The 14,243-nt window shown below is 39.0% G+C and overlaps 1 protein-coding gene across 2 annotated transcripts in view; it reads left to right on the top strand.

The window, feature by feature from the left end:
- Positions 1-1,007: 1,007 nt before the first annotated feature.
- Positions 1,008-14,243, top strand: part of gng12a (guanine nucleotide binding protein (G protein), gamma 12a) — a 51,067-nt gene continuing 37,831 nt past the window's right edge. Inside the window, exon 1 of one of the 2 annotated variants that reach the window (XM_061839795.1) lies at positions 1,008-1,451. The gene's annotated coding sequence lies outside the window, so the exon portion shown is untranslated. The remainder of the gene's footprint in view (positions 1,452-14,243) is intronic. The other variant, XM_061839794.1, reaches the window with a different exon arrangement.

Genomic DNA, 14,243 nt, shown 5'->3' with positions numbered 1-14,243 from the left:
GCAAGAGGAAGACCAAAGAGAAGGTTTATGGATGTGGTGAGGGAAGACATGAGGGCAGTTGGGGTTAGAGAGGAAGATGCAGGAGATAGGCTAAGATGTCAAAAGATGACACGCTGTGGCGACCCCTAACGGGACAAGCCGAAAGGAAAAGAAGAAGAAGAATTCGGATAAAATTTTAAACAATTTAAGAATACGACTGTGAAAAAAGGTGAAAGGAGGTTACACTGGATTAAAAAAAAGTCAACACACCCCTTTTTTTTTTTTTTTTTTTGAGGAAGAATGAGTGGGCCCGAGGGGTACAAAAATTTCCCAATGACTTTAATAGATACCTGCCAGATTTCAAGACAGGGGCGGCACGGTAACTCAGATGGTAAAGTGTTGGACTCACAGTTCTGAGGACCTAGGTTCAATCCCGGACCCGCCTGTGTGGCATTTGCATGTTGTTCCCATGGCTGTGTGGGTTTTCTCCATTTTCCTCCCACATCCCATAAACATGTACCATTAATTGGACACTTTAAATTGCCCCGAGGTGTGATTGTGAGTGCTGATGTTTGTCTCCAAGTGCCCTGCGATTGGCTGGCAACCAGTTAAGGGCGTAACCTGCCTCCTGCCCGTTGACAGCTGGGATAGGCTCCAGCACTCCCTTCGACCCTCATGGGGATAACCGGCAAAGAAAATTGATGAATTTCAAAGCAGCTTGGTGACAGCGTCGGGATTTGTATTTTTTTTTTAAATATTGATTAAGAAAAAAGCAGGATGCAGCAAGAAAAACTCTTTTTCATAAAGGGCAAAAGGGTAGGTGCCTGAGCACCACCTCACCTTCATGAGTTTTTTCACGGTATTTGATGATTTCTATAATTTTGACGCGATACTGGTGATAATCAAGAGGTGAATCCACACTGAAGGCCCAGCTCCCAAACGCGCGGAAGTTCGAAACTAAAATCCGTCTTATTTCGAAAATCTGACCAGAAAGTTGTGTCTCTGCCAAGCGCGAACTTGACACAACCCAACTTCCGCCGGAGTCTCGTCGATTGGACCGCCTCTCTCCTCCCGTCAAAATTCGGGTGTTGTCGTCTCGAGGCGCCCTGTCGGAGGAGGAAAAGCAACGGAGACGGGAACTTGCACTGACTAGCGTTTTAACCCAAAAAAAAGGAGGGGGAAAAAGGAGGAGAAACCAAGTGAAAAATAGTTAAATATTAACAGTAAACGTCAGCGGAAAGTGAGAGTGAGCACCGACTCTGCAGCCTTGAAGTGGACGGACTGTGGGCTTCTTTTCCTTTTTTTCCCCCCCAGCTGGCTGTCTACTGTGTGTTGTAAACACGTTTCGTGTACACTTCAGTAGTTGTGACATTGTGCTCCAGAGCTGAGGCAAAGGTCTGTGTTGACGGATACAGTTCGACCCAGTACGGAGACACGGAAAGACGTGAGCGTACGTTAACCACATCGGCCAGGTAAGACGCTGTCTTGGCCGTCCATTTCAACACGACCGCCTTCTTTCAGTTGTTTCGTGTGGCAAGCTTTCATTGCAACCCCACAGCTCTTTTTCTCGACCTCAATCTCGTAAAACCGAGCACAGAAACGTGACTTTTAATGGGCGAATTCAACAGGTGAGTGATGGAGGCTAAAGGCTGTGCTGGGGCCTTGCGAGTCCTGGATTCTACCGTTTGCGTGTTTTTTTTGAAACTACATCTATTTTTCCACCGACCTTTTACAGATACAGCGGATACTTCACTTACTTTCACTCATCTCTAATGAATATATCCGATGAAATTAATTAATTACATTAATCTATTACAGCCCCCCAAAAACCACCTCTGTAGATTTGTTACGCTATGAAAAGTAACTGAAATGGATACAAACCGTAACAGATAAAACAAACAAAAAACAGACTACAGTCCAGGCCTGTTCTATCTGCGTTGGATGTTTAGTTTTTAAGGAGTGTGGCCTATTGTGTGACATCAGGAGTTAGTGTTATTCTGCTTGTGAGCATTTGGCCGTGAGTTGTGGCCAATAGCAGCATAATTTGAGTTTTCTCATTTTATATTTGTATGTTTGACTTTTTGTCCCCTTCACCCAACTGCTGAAAGTGCATCCACGTCTGCGGCTCCTGTCATGTCACATAAACCCATAATGTATTTTTGCCATAACTTAAATTTTGGCTTGCAACACAAAGCATAAATACGAACCAGACAAAGGCTCATAATTAAAAATCTCATAAACTTGGCCACTCATATTTGAAAGCGCCTCTTTATTAAAAGCACTTTTCCTTTGCGTTCAGTGTGAAGCCATTTGATTTCAAACTTGTCGTCACGGAGGAAGCTGAGGCCCCACACGGGGAAGTGAGCATGTGTTTGTCCAATTTCACTTAGCTGGTCCTAAAATGATCACTCATTGATGACAAATAATGCATCTTCGTTCATTTATAAATGCTTTCATTTAGACCGTACATAATTGACTCGAGCGGCCACTTTTTGTGGCATTTCTGGTTGGTGGTGAGATTTTTCTGACGTTAACTATTTGGGAAAAAGTGAGGGATATTGGGCTTTTGGATCAAATTTAAGTATGAACCTAAATGTACATTTTATATATGCCATGATGTTTAACGCGACAGTAATTTGCGGTTTTCTAACACAGAACTGAATAGCAAAATTCAGAACAGGTGTGTATATTTTTTTAAAGCATTTTTATTTCCATGTACGTCCACTTCTACACCTTTCTGTGACTCTTCCAGTCTCTTTGGATCTGTTTTGCAACATGTTAATGGCAGTCTGCGACACACCAACTTCAGCAGCCACCTCCCTGTGACAACATCCCGTTTGAAGTACTCTTGAACAATTTTTAGCCATCATCCTGGTCAGATGATGACAAAAAATGAGAACACCGTGATGAAGAAAACAGTTTAAAGACAAAACACACACAGATAATTGATAAGGCACTCTCCTTACTACACGCAAGGCCCAGTGGCAGGAGTGGACTGGATGCTGAGGATGGGTTAGGTCTCTCACTCACACACTCACTTCCTGTCTCCATGCTGACATGCACACACATTGTTGTCATGAATTAAAGCGTTATGACACACAGGCATGTGAAGAAGAAAGCTGCGAGTAGGATGAAGGGCGGTAAACATGTTGGTTTTCGCCAGGGCAGCAGCAGCACGCTCTTGTCAATTTAAGTTGTACAGTGAACCCGTTTATCGCAGCGGCTGTGCTCTCGATCACGTGCAACGAGTGAAAATATGGGATATAGTGAAACTGTCAAAATTAAATCAATAAATAAATAAAGACACTGTTAAGTGAATTCAGAAATGTGTTTGTAAATGCATTACAGGTGTTTGAAAATGGGCAAAGATTGAGAACTATCACATGTAGTACTCAATTATATCAGAGCTATATTATGTTTTTTATTTATACATTTCAGTCTTCCTGATTTTTTTTGGGTGGGGTGGGCGGAGTGGGTGCGTGGCTGAAACCGTCCCTTTTTACAGTTTAAAATGATTACCCCTGCCCCACTATGAAACAACTTGAGTGCCTTTATTCATGTTAGTGGTTCTCCCCCACCGAAATGTACCATTAGCTATGCCTTCATTCAGAGAATACATCTTCCCTTCGGATATTCTGATGGCATTTCCGCTTTAGAGTGCTTCGTTGTCGGCTGTGAGTGTATGCACCTCATACAGAGAATAGCGGAAGTGCTAGGGTGGGGGAATTATTTTTCCAAGTCTGACTTGACAGTCAGTGTGTGGACCCTGGCATGCCCCCTTACGAGTGCCTTGGTGTTTGCGGTGACTGTGTGCATGTCACGTAAGCAAAATTTGAAGATTAGGAGTGGGGACTTAAAAACAAACAAACAAATAAAAAAAAAGCAAACACCTCAGTCTTGATAAGCAGCATGAGGATTAACTGCTTTAGAGTGCCCCGTTGTTGTGGTGTGGAAAAGGTCAGATGACCCAGTATGATATATTCAAGCCACTGGCGGCTTTTGAGTAAATGCTATGTTTTCACAGCTCAAACATGTTGTTATATGGAGAGATAAGAAAAATTCTAGACTAAGAAGCATACATTTTAGGAAATTAACATAGATGTTTACAATAATTATAAACCTTTTAAATATCCACTTCTTTCACACACATGAAACTGGAATACAGTACAAACAAGCAGAGCATCCAGATATCTTCTGTCTGCTCTGTGGGACCAAATTCTCAATTCTGACTCAAAGAAGAATTATAAAAACTGTTTTAAAGAAGTGTCTGTCCAAAGTGTTTCTAAAGTCATGTCTTTGAGTAGGGGATTGCCCATGTAACTGTAAAAATCCATTGGAAATCAAAATGGCTTGAAAATCTGTGCTACAGCGGGTGAAACACTGTAACTTGAAATGAACAGCCCTTTTGTTTGATGTCATCAGGTTCTGGTCACGGGGTTGCCTAGTGTGATGCCTTTGGAACAAATGCTTGTCTCAGTCTTCACAAAAAAAAAGAAAAAGAGAAAAAAAGTTGACATTAATGAGGGTGTTATTTTTCATTCTACCGTTGTAAACAGCTACATGTTGTTGCTCCTGGTAAAAATGTGGCCTTTGACCCTGAAAGACCCATTTCCGCCCTCATTAGCTCTCTTGTCAGCTTTGTTGGGACGGCTTGCATCTGAATCGTTTCACTCCACGCTGGCGGGGTTTTCGGTGACACGGGATGCATGTAAATTCATTAGAAACAAAGACAGGTGGTTAAGATGGCTGCAAAGATTTGCTTCGTGATTGGATTAGTTTAAAAGGAAAGGGTTGGGTGAAGTTCTGCCTGTGACCCTCAGTTTGAATTTTCTAACAGATTTTTTTTCTTACTTGAAAAAAAAAAAAAGCCTCATAAATCATGTGACCAATTGAGCTTAACATTATTGGCTGGATGTTGGATGACTTGAGAGGTTTAATTGCTTTTCCCGGCCTCTCGGGTTAACTTGTAGGGTTGAAAGACTTGAGATTTTTTAATTTTTTTTGTAGTCTGCTGTAATGTGACGAAAGTTGAGTTGAGGTGGATTAATTGACGACATTGATATTTTTCAGCACAGTACAGCAGTCTCAACCTTTTTTGCGTTATGGACTGGTTTCATGTTCAGGGATATGGTATTTCATCGGACAGGACTACGAAAAACAAATTAAAACATAGGATTAAAAATACAACTCATCATTTTGCCAAATGTTTTTGTTGTAACCAGCAACATGTTTCTCTTCAATGAACCAGCTGGTCTCACGTTACGTTCCATAGTTCATATTGTATGTTGTATGACAGGACATAGTAGCCAGGCTCCTAAAAATTTTGCATTTCTCTTTTTCACATTTTCACTTGCGCTTTAATTACATTTGAGACGGACATGCATTTTGGTGACGTTGGGCAGAATCCTTGCGTCTCCAAAATAACTTTTTTTCAGCAACGTGTTTGCTACCATGTTAAGAGAGCTATCAATTTTGAACAAATTTGATTGGCCAGTAATTTTTAATGCATACTGATGCCCTGTCCCTGTCACATGATCCCCCTGGTATGAGTATATTTAAAAATGTAAAGAGCTGGAATATTACAGGTTTGTGAGGCATCCTCATCTACCAATAGCACATTTAGATGACTTGATGAGAGTACTTCCAGAGCCATGCATATGATGTGCTGCCTTGTTAGCCAGACATTTTGCTACATCACAAAAAGTGTTGTTGTCCGACTAGTGAGCAAAAAGTCCTCTCTAAATTAAACATTTGGAAGACAAGATTCCAAAAAACTTTGAGCGATTGGTCGACTAGATTAGTAGACCTTCAGACGTCAAGGTAAAGTAGTAAAGTCTAGTCGACTAATCGGTCCAGGCCAGTTACCCCGATATGGTATTTTGATGCTTGATTTTTGACACTGAATTTTCCGTTGAGTTTTTGACACAAAGTTTTGTTGTCACAGAATTTTAGAAATTGCGTATTTTTAAAAAATACAGAAATTCAATCTCAGATGTCACAGATACGTCTTCCATAAAATTGGGAAGTCCCCTGTCCAGCTTTTTGAGGAGGGGATCAATTCGATCTCCTTCCTTTTGTGTCCATCTCAATTTAGCTCATCGAACAATGGTCAAACTGTTTTGGATCACGTGTGAAGTCGCAACACGGTCATAAGCAATATGGCTAACAGGCTCTTCTGGAAGTAGTGTGCATTGCATTTCCTCTCACGCAGAATGCTGCCTGACCCGATTGGCAGCTCTCTCTCTTTCTCTCTGAGCCTCTGACAGCCAGGTGTAAAAGACCAACAATTGGAGTACGAATAATACAGTGGAACCTCTAAAGTGGAACATGGTCCATTGCGCGACACTGGTTTACCTTTGTGCTTTTGTTTGAGTTTTCCAAAGAAAATTTCCCCATTGAGACCAAATATATTATTATCTACAGTAACTCAGTAGAAGTGTAGTACAAACAGAAGCTAACCATTCTGATATAAACATTTGGTACTCTTCCTACCCTTGAGTACACTGATAAACATATGATGGAATAAATTACCGTAATTTCCATCCTACAGACCGCACCGGATTAGAAACCTCACCCAGTACATTTGTAAAGGAAATACCATTTAGTACTTACAGAAGCCGAACATGTGAAAAAGCCGCAAGTGCCCACATTGAAACCCACATTGAAACTCGAGATATTGATAAAGAGAGACGGTACACAAAGTTTTCAACGTTGTAATGCCTTAGCTCATCTTAACATAGCAACAACACGGTAGCACGAACAGGGCTGGTTTAAAACATACCGTTGGAAAAAAATAAACAGCCACGGCAGCTACACAATAGTAACACGGTAGCATAGCACTGACAGAGCTGGTTAAAAAAAAAAACATACCTAAATCACTGAGACGCGGCAGACACATGCTAGTGCGGCGCTAACACTAGCACGGTGCTAACGAGGCTGGTAAAAAACAAAAAACATACCGGCAAAAATCACAGACACGGCAGTAACACAGCAGCAACACGCTAGCACATCACTACCGCTAGCCCAGCACGAACAGGGCGCGTAAAAAAAAAAAAACATACCGGTAAAAGTCATTTCCTTGGCATATATATTCCACTGGTCTCACTATTAACTTTTCAGCTCGAGTGCACCCTTGCGACCGTTAGAAAAGATGCCCAAATTACCCGCATCACCGCATAAGCTGCAGGGTTGAAAGTGTGGGGAAAGAAGGCACGGCTTTTAGGCTGGAAATTATGGTAATTTGTACAACAGAATGATTCAATTGTCATGATTTATGTATTTATATCTTTGTCGCATTTTGTTTGGGTGTATGCTGTGAGATGGAGATATATCTCTTAGCTCAATAAAGGTTAGGAACACCACAATCTTCCATTATCTGTGCCTTAACCATCGTAATTATTTTAATGAACGTCCGCTTACCTAATGATTATAATGAAGAAAAAAAAACAACCAAAGATAGGTTAATGGAAATTAGCATGAATGTCAGAATATTTACATAAATATCATCCCTCCCCCAAAACACGGAAAAAGCAAAATACTTGTGAAGTGAATTCTTTAGATCATGAATGTCAACCTTATTTTTTATTGCGGGCTACATTGCAGTTGTGGTTTCCCTCAGTTGGGCAAGTTTAATTGTTTCATCATATTATGAGTATTAACAACAGGTTGACGAATAATTTTTTTAAATTAGAAATCAATAAATAAACTATGGTTCAAGTAAAAAAAAAAAAAAAAAAAAAAGCTTGTTGAAAAATAATGTTCGTAATATCTCCTCAGTATTATTTATTACATATGCCAGTTGGAAATTTTGGTACAGAATTTAGCAAGAATCACGGAAGTTGACCTACATAAAATGATGTAGCGGGTCGGCTCTGGCCCCCGGAACTGAATTTTGACATCTGTGCATGAGATGCTCGCAAAGATGAACTCACACAAGTTTCGCTGACTTCTCATTTATGCTGATGCTTTGAACTCCAAGTTTGACTTTGAAAGTTCCACTGTTACTATACTTAAACAACTACAAACCTCTGAGTGCCACAATTCTAAACACATAGTTCATTTGGGATCTATCAATCCAAACTGAGTATTATGATATGATTCATTGGTTAGGGTGTGTGTTTATTTAGTGTTTATGTTTATCTAATATTGTGTTTAGTCAGTTAGCATACCTTCAAAGATATGATCTTCACAGATTCACAGACTGCATTTACCGTTATTTTGCTAGTTGAGGTTTGAACATTTTAAGAAACTTTTTTTTTAAACTATTTAACCAGACTTGCAGTCAGAATTAAATTTTCTACAAAATCCCAGGCGGCACGGTGGAGCTGCTGGTTAGACTGTTGGCCTCAAAGTTCTGGGGACAGGGATTCAAATCCGGCCTGTATGGAGTGTGTATGTTCTTCCCGTGCCTTCGTTGGTTTTACTCCGGGCACTCCAGTTTCCCCCCACATCCCAACAACATTAATTGGACACTCTAAATTGCCCCTAGGTGATAGTGCGACTGTTGTCTGTCTCCATGTCCCCTGCCATTGGGTAGCAACCAGTTCAGGGTGTACCCCACCTCTTGCCCGATGACAAACGGGATAGGCTCCACCACTTCCGTGACCCTTGTGAGGATAAGCGACTCGGAAAATCCTAGATGTTGTAAAGTTCATGTTGTAATGTTGAAATGGTCAGATTACTGTAAATAAGTTGTAACTTCTGCTTACTGCTTTTCTGGAGGGCAGCACACAGTGCTACTTTATGGGATATTTACTGGATATTGTAGGCTTTGTTTTTTGTGTACTGAATGTTAGAAATGAAACACTAAAAAAAAACCTTATAATAAAAAACTATTGAGCAGATAATGCAAAGCGACATCTGTATGTCTATTAGTTTCTAAAATGATCTCAAAATGCTTCATTCAGTCTTTACTATTTCTTTCACCGTTTGTCATTCCTCTTGTAACCAGACTGTGGTTATGTTTCATAATAAAACAGATTCAAACTCATGTTAAATGGAAGTCAGCACACAGGTTCCACCATTTTAAAGTGGCTCTGAAAACATTTCAGATGTTCTAGTACGCTTTTTTGGCAGAAGCCCACCAGTTTGTGTTATCACTGACTACTGTTTAGAACTGTTCATAATTCCCTCAGGCTCATTTTAGGCATTAGTTTCAGCAGGGGGAAAAAAAAACTCCCCCAAAGTATGATGCTGCCACCACCATGCTTGAATTTCAGGTATTGTGTTCTTTTTATGAAAAGCATGGTTGTGTTTGTGCCAAACATACCTTTTGGAATTAAGATCACAAAGTTCAACCTAGCTCCTTTTAACTAGACCATAATGTGTTTTCCCACATGCATTGAGAAGATTTAGTGCTTTGAAAACAATTTAAACCAAAACCTCGAGGCATTTTCTAGAAAGAAAGCAAAATTACTTACACTTGATAACCACAATTTTATTTTAGGAGTTCATGAGAGGCATTTTCAATGCTGATGTGTTTGACTCTCATTTATCATGAGTGTAAATGTGATTGGAAGTATGAAATTAGGCACATCCCCGGTCATAAGATGCGTACTGCAGACTTGTGCAACCGCTTTGTCATTGTCGTTTATTTTTATTGCTTCTCTGCAAAAGATTTCTTTTCCTTTCATTTATGCAGACTAGGTCACATTAATGTTGAAAGACGTTACGGAAAGCTTTGTCTTGGTCTAATTTTTTTGTATCCCAAAAACCTGGCATTTGAGCAGGCGTGTATTGATTATTTTCATTTAATAGGAATGTAAAGATAGAGCTTGTTTTGAGTGTTTTGTTATTGTTAACTATGTAGTGTGTTGAACATTGCTTCTGAACGTTTCTGTTTTTAGTTTTTATGATCGAATGCTATTCAGCTCCTTTTTGTTTTGCGAGTGCAGCAAACAACTGGACTTGATTGTGTAGCCAGTTTTCACTGGGAAACCAATAAGCACATCAAGATTTAATCCTGGGATCCCTGTGAATTGATCCACTCGACTGAAATCTTAATAAGGACGTGTATGCACGTTATTTGTGTTGCTAGTCTCAAGGTTTAGCCTCCAGTGGTTGGCTTTTGCTTGAATTCCACCGTAGCTAGGAGCAGATGTACTTAGAGGAGTGGTGGCGAATAGTGATACAGTCACACCCTGCTGTAGGTTTGGCAACAGAACACATGCGTTCACCGAATACCAAGCTTTACTGGAAGTTTTCATTTGCCCAGAATAGGCCAACACACTGACCTATGCACACGAAAACGCCAAATATCTTGTTTTATTTCACATCTTATATCATAATGAAATGTTTGAAGCACAAACGGCACTGAATAATTGTTGAGGAAACTTTTATACAGGAAATCATGTGTTTGTCGCCTTCGCTCCCTAATCAGGTTGACATCAACCTCAGATTTATAGTCAGCGAGTCAGTCAGGAAGTGTTGCCGTAGCAACTCTCTCAAATGGGTGAGAAAAGAAAGAACAACCCATTGCTGGTTTCATTTCTAACTAATTCCTGGGAGTTAAGAGTATGAGGTGGAGGTTTCTTCGCCATCGCTGAAAAAAAACAGCGATGTGACACATATCTCGTACAGTATATGTGCGCTGTCGATTAATCGATGATGAATAATGATGATAAATAATAATGAATATATGTGCTCTGGAGAAAAATGATGACGAGATACTGTAGGTCTGGTTATTACTGGGTGTGAGGAAAAAGGTTAAAATAAATGTGCAGTGTAAAAGAGGAGCATTTCCCAAATCTAGAATGTGATCAAATGTGTGTACAGTGCTTTCTTGACTTGCGAGTTTAATCTGTTATGTGAGCACACGTCTACTCAGACCACTCAAATCATGTTTACACATTGAAATAAATGGAAATGGAAATGGATTGACGAATCCATCCCAGCCACCCATAAAACACCAACAAAAAAGTAACATTTTTTTCAATAAGAAAAATTGTCCTCTACTGTATTGTATTTGCAGCATACATGAATCCAAATTACAATGTAAAAAAAAAAAACATTTTACATCCTGATTCCATGTTTTAATTCATTCCGTCCACTTAGTTCTGGTGAGTGTGCTTTGTCCACCAGGTATTGTACAAAGCTACAAATATACACGAAGAGCTTCACAACTTCTCAGTAAGATATAGTAATCTTTGATCTTTTTCAAAGAATATTGCCTGTTAATATTGTTAGTCTGTCTTCATGTGTTGCAACAAAATTTGTTTAAGCATCCATTGCTTAAAGGGTTAAAATACCCCACCTTTCACTTTGCATTGTGTTCGCATCAAGCAAGTAAGGTTTCTTAAGACACAGTTACATGGTTGTTTTAAATGCAGTGTGTAATTCTCTTTGTTTGATGTTTACTTTGACAGTTAACTTCAGCTGGGAGTGGCAATAAATTGCTTGAAGCAAGCACTTCACCTCTGTTGGGAAAAATTGTTCACTCTCTGCCAAAAACATTTTTCTAAGTTTGCTGCCAGCATGTAGCACATGTATTAATTTTTTTTTCTCACAAGTCAAAACAATAAAATAGTTAAGCGATGTTTTATATTTTGAAAAACTCAAACGTTGGGTCACTTGTAAGTCGAGGTAGCACTGTTTAGTTTGTTTTAACAATACAGTATAATAATAATTCATAAAGATAATTTTTATTTGATCATTTATTGTAAAGTTAACAACAACACCTAACTATATTTATAATCTCATATGTGCCTTTGGCTAGAAAGCAAAGTGTGAGGAGTCTCTGTAGTGCAAATGCACTTATGGTGCAGTTAGTGATTCTTCTTCCTTGACCATCACACCATGGAATTGTTCAATACAAAATAATTCAGTACATTATATTATATGTAGAGCCTCAAAACCAGTTACTGTACTCTACAGGTTTTCCCTTGCAGTAGGAGACGCGCGGTGTTGCTTGTCACCTAGCCTTTAGTGGTAGCATATTTCTAGTTAATGTGGGACAGTAGTCTGCATTTACAAAATATATGAGTCCCATGGGAGTAGGGTGTGTTCTAAGTTTGAAAAATTACACTTAGCACATTTTGATAATGAGCAGGTAAAATTGCAGTGTTATTTAAAAAAAAAAAGCCATTTATTTAACCTTTACTTATCCAGGTAAAGCAAGTGAGCGGGAAAAAAATAATTTGCAATGCTGTCCAGACAGAACAGAAAAACAAAGTGAAATTTAAGAAAATTGCATTACATATTAACATAGCAAATGGTTGATAAAGGTTTCAGGACAGGCAAAAAAAAAAAAATGCACGAACGTCTCCTGCAGTCTCCTTGAAGATAGCCATTTCACCAAAAAGTCATTCAAATCGAAAATGTTCGACTTCAACAGAGACGTTTTGGAGACTTCAATATGCAGTGTGGACGAAAAGCTTAATATTTCAAAACTGTAATGGATACTAAAAATTATGTGGACATCTGTATGTATGATCACATCAACCTCTAAAAATATCAGAATGATCACACAAATATTTTAGATTTCATGGACAGTGATCATTCACATAAATTAATTAACATTAAGTCGATTAACTGCCGAGACCGTGCATTAAAGGCGTAAATTGCAGGTGTCAAACTGGTGGCCCGGGGGCCAGATCCAGCCCACCACATCATTTTATGTGGCCCATGAGAATGTGGATCAACTTGTGTTTTTTGCTGAAATGCAAAATTTGCTCATTGTCTTCACTTTTAAAAATACTGAGCCGTTGCAAGCAGTTTTAAATGGCTTTTGCCTTGCATAGTAGAGCTTGAAGATGCACTTACAGATGAAGCGCTGAACTGCATTTACTGACATTGGTTTTGTGGAGGTTCCTGAGCCCATGTGGTGATATCCTTGACACATTAATGTCGGTTTTTGATCCATTTCCTTAGGGATCGAAGGTTACGGGCATTCAGATTTGGTTTTTGGCCTTGCCGCTTTCATGTAGTGGTTTCTCCAGATTCCCCAAACGTTTTAATGATATTATGGATCTTAGATGTTCAAATCCCTAGATTTCTTGTGATTGTACGTTGAGGAACATTGTCCTTAAGCTGGTCGACTATTTTTTTTCCGCACTTGTTCACATAGATATTAACCTCGCCCCATCTTTGCTTGTGAATAACCAATCAATTCATGGACGCTCCTTTTCTGCCCAATCATTGCACCCACCTGTTCCCAAATAGCCTGTTCAACTGTTGGATGTTCCAAACAGGTGTTTGAAGAGCAGTCCTCAGCTTTCTCAGTTTATCAGTTCAAACATTAAATATTATGTCTTTGTAGTCTATTCAATTCAATATAGATTGAACATGATTTGCAAATTATTGTATTGTGTTTTTATTTTTTTTTTTTAAACACAACATCCCAATTGGGTTTGGAATACAATTAGTAATGATAAGTGCAGTTTATTAGTTTCATATGTGTAAGTGCAGTGTTAATGTTCAAACTGCATATTGTCAGTGTCTTACGATAATTTTAAATATACTGCAGCTTTTTTTGTTTTTTTAGGAATAGACCCCCTCTCCTTGATTAACATTACCTCATACGGGTCTACTGCACTACGCTACTGTCATGTTGGTGGTTCTTGGCGACCCAAGTATTTTATTGAGACGATACTTGCTGTAAAAAGTTTGAGAACCACTGTAATATATGTATACGTATATATGTACTATATGGAGAGTGGTTTTAGAACTATTACAAAATTGTGATTGTGAACAAGTCAGTGAAGCTACCTAAAGCAAGCAAAGTGGCTAATATGTGAATATACAGTATATTGTGGTTAAGTAAGCATGTATGACTAATGACTTGCTTAACCCAAGAAATGACTCAACTTGCTTTAAATTTAGTAGGGTTTCATCTTGACTTGCTGGATTTTGGTCACAGTAACTTGGTACTTGCTTGAAATTTAAAAGTTTGGGACTTATTATATGTGACTTTTTTTCCCCATTATGTGTGAAATTAACTGCTTATTATAATCAATGGAAAATTATTTGCTGCGAATCCAGCAATTAGCATTCCAATACTTGTGTTCAACTTTGTCTGTGTTCTCTTTGCCTATGGTGCTTTTTTTGAAGTGCTTAAATAGGTTTGTGGTGCTGCCTCATGATGTGCCCACTATTCCCCAGTTAGCTTCACACAATATTTTCCTTTGTCTTCAAAAATGAAAAGTCCGTATTGTCAAAGTCTGTGGTACTTTTGCTGAGTTAAATGGTCCAGTGTTGTTTTTGGCTCAGCAGAGGTTATTTTTTGGGGGCATCAAGAACATCATGCTTTCTCTGGATAATTGATGGTG

Source organism: Syngnathoides biaculeatus, chromosome 13, assembly GCF_019802595.1.
Source record: "Syngnathoides biaculeatus isolate LvHL_M chromosome 13, ASM1980259v1, whole genome shotgun sequence".
NCBI classification, from domain to species: Eukaryota; Metazoa; Chordata; class Actinopteri; order Syngnathiformes; family Syngnathidae; genus Syngnathoides; species Syngnathoides biaculeatus.
This window is presented reverse-complemented; position numbering and strand designations above follow the sequence as displayed.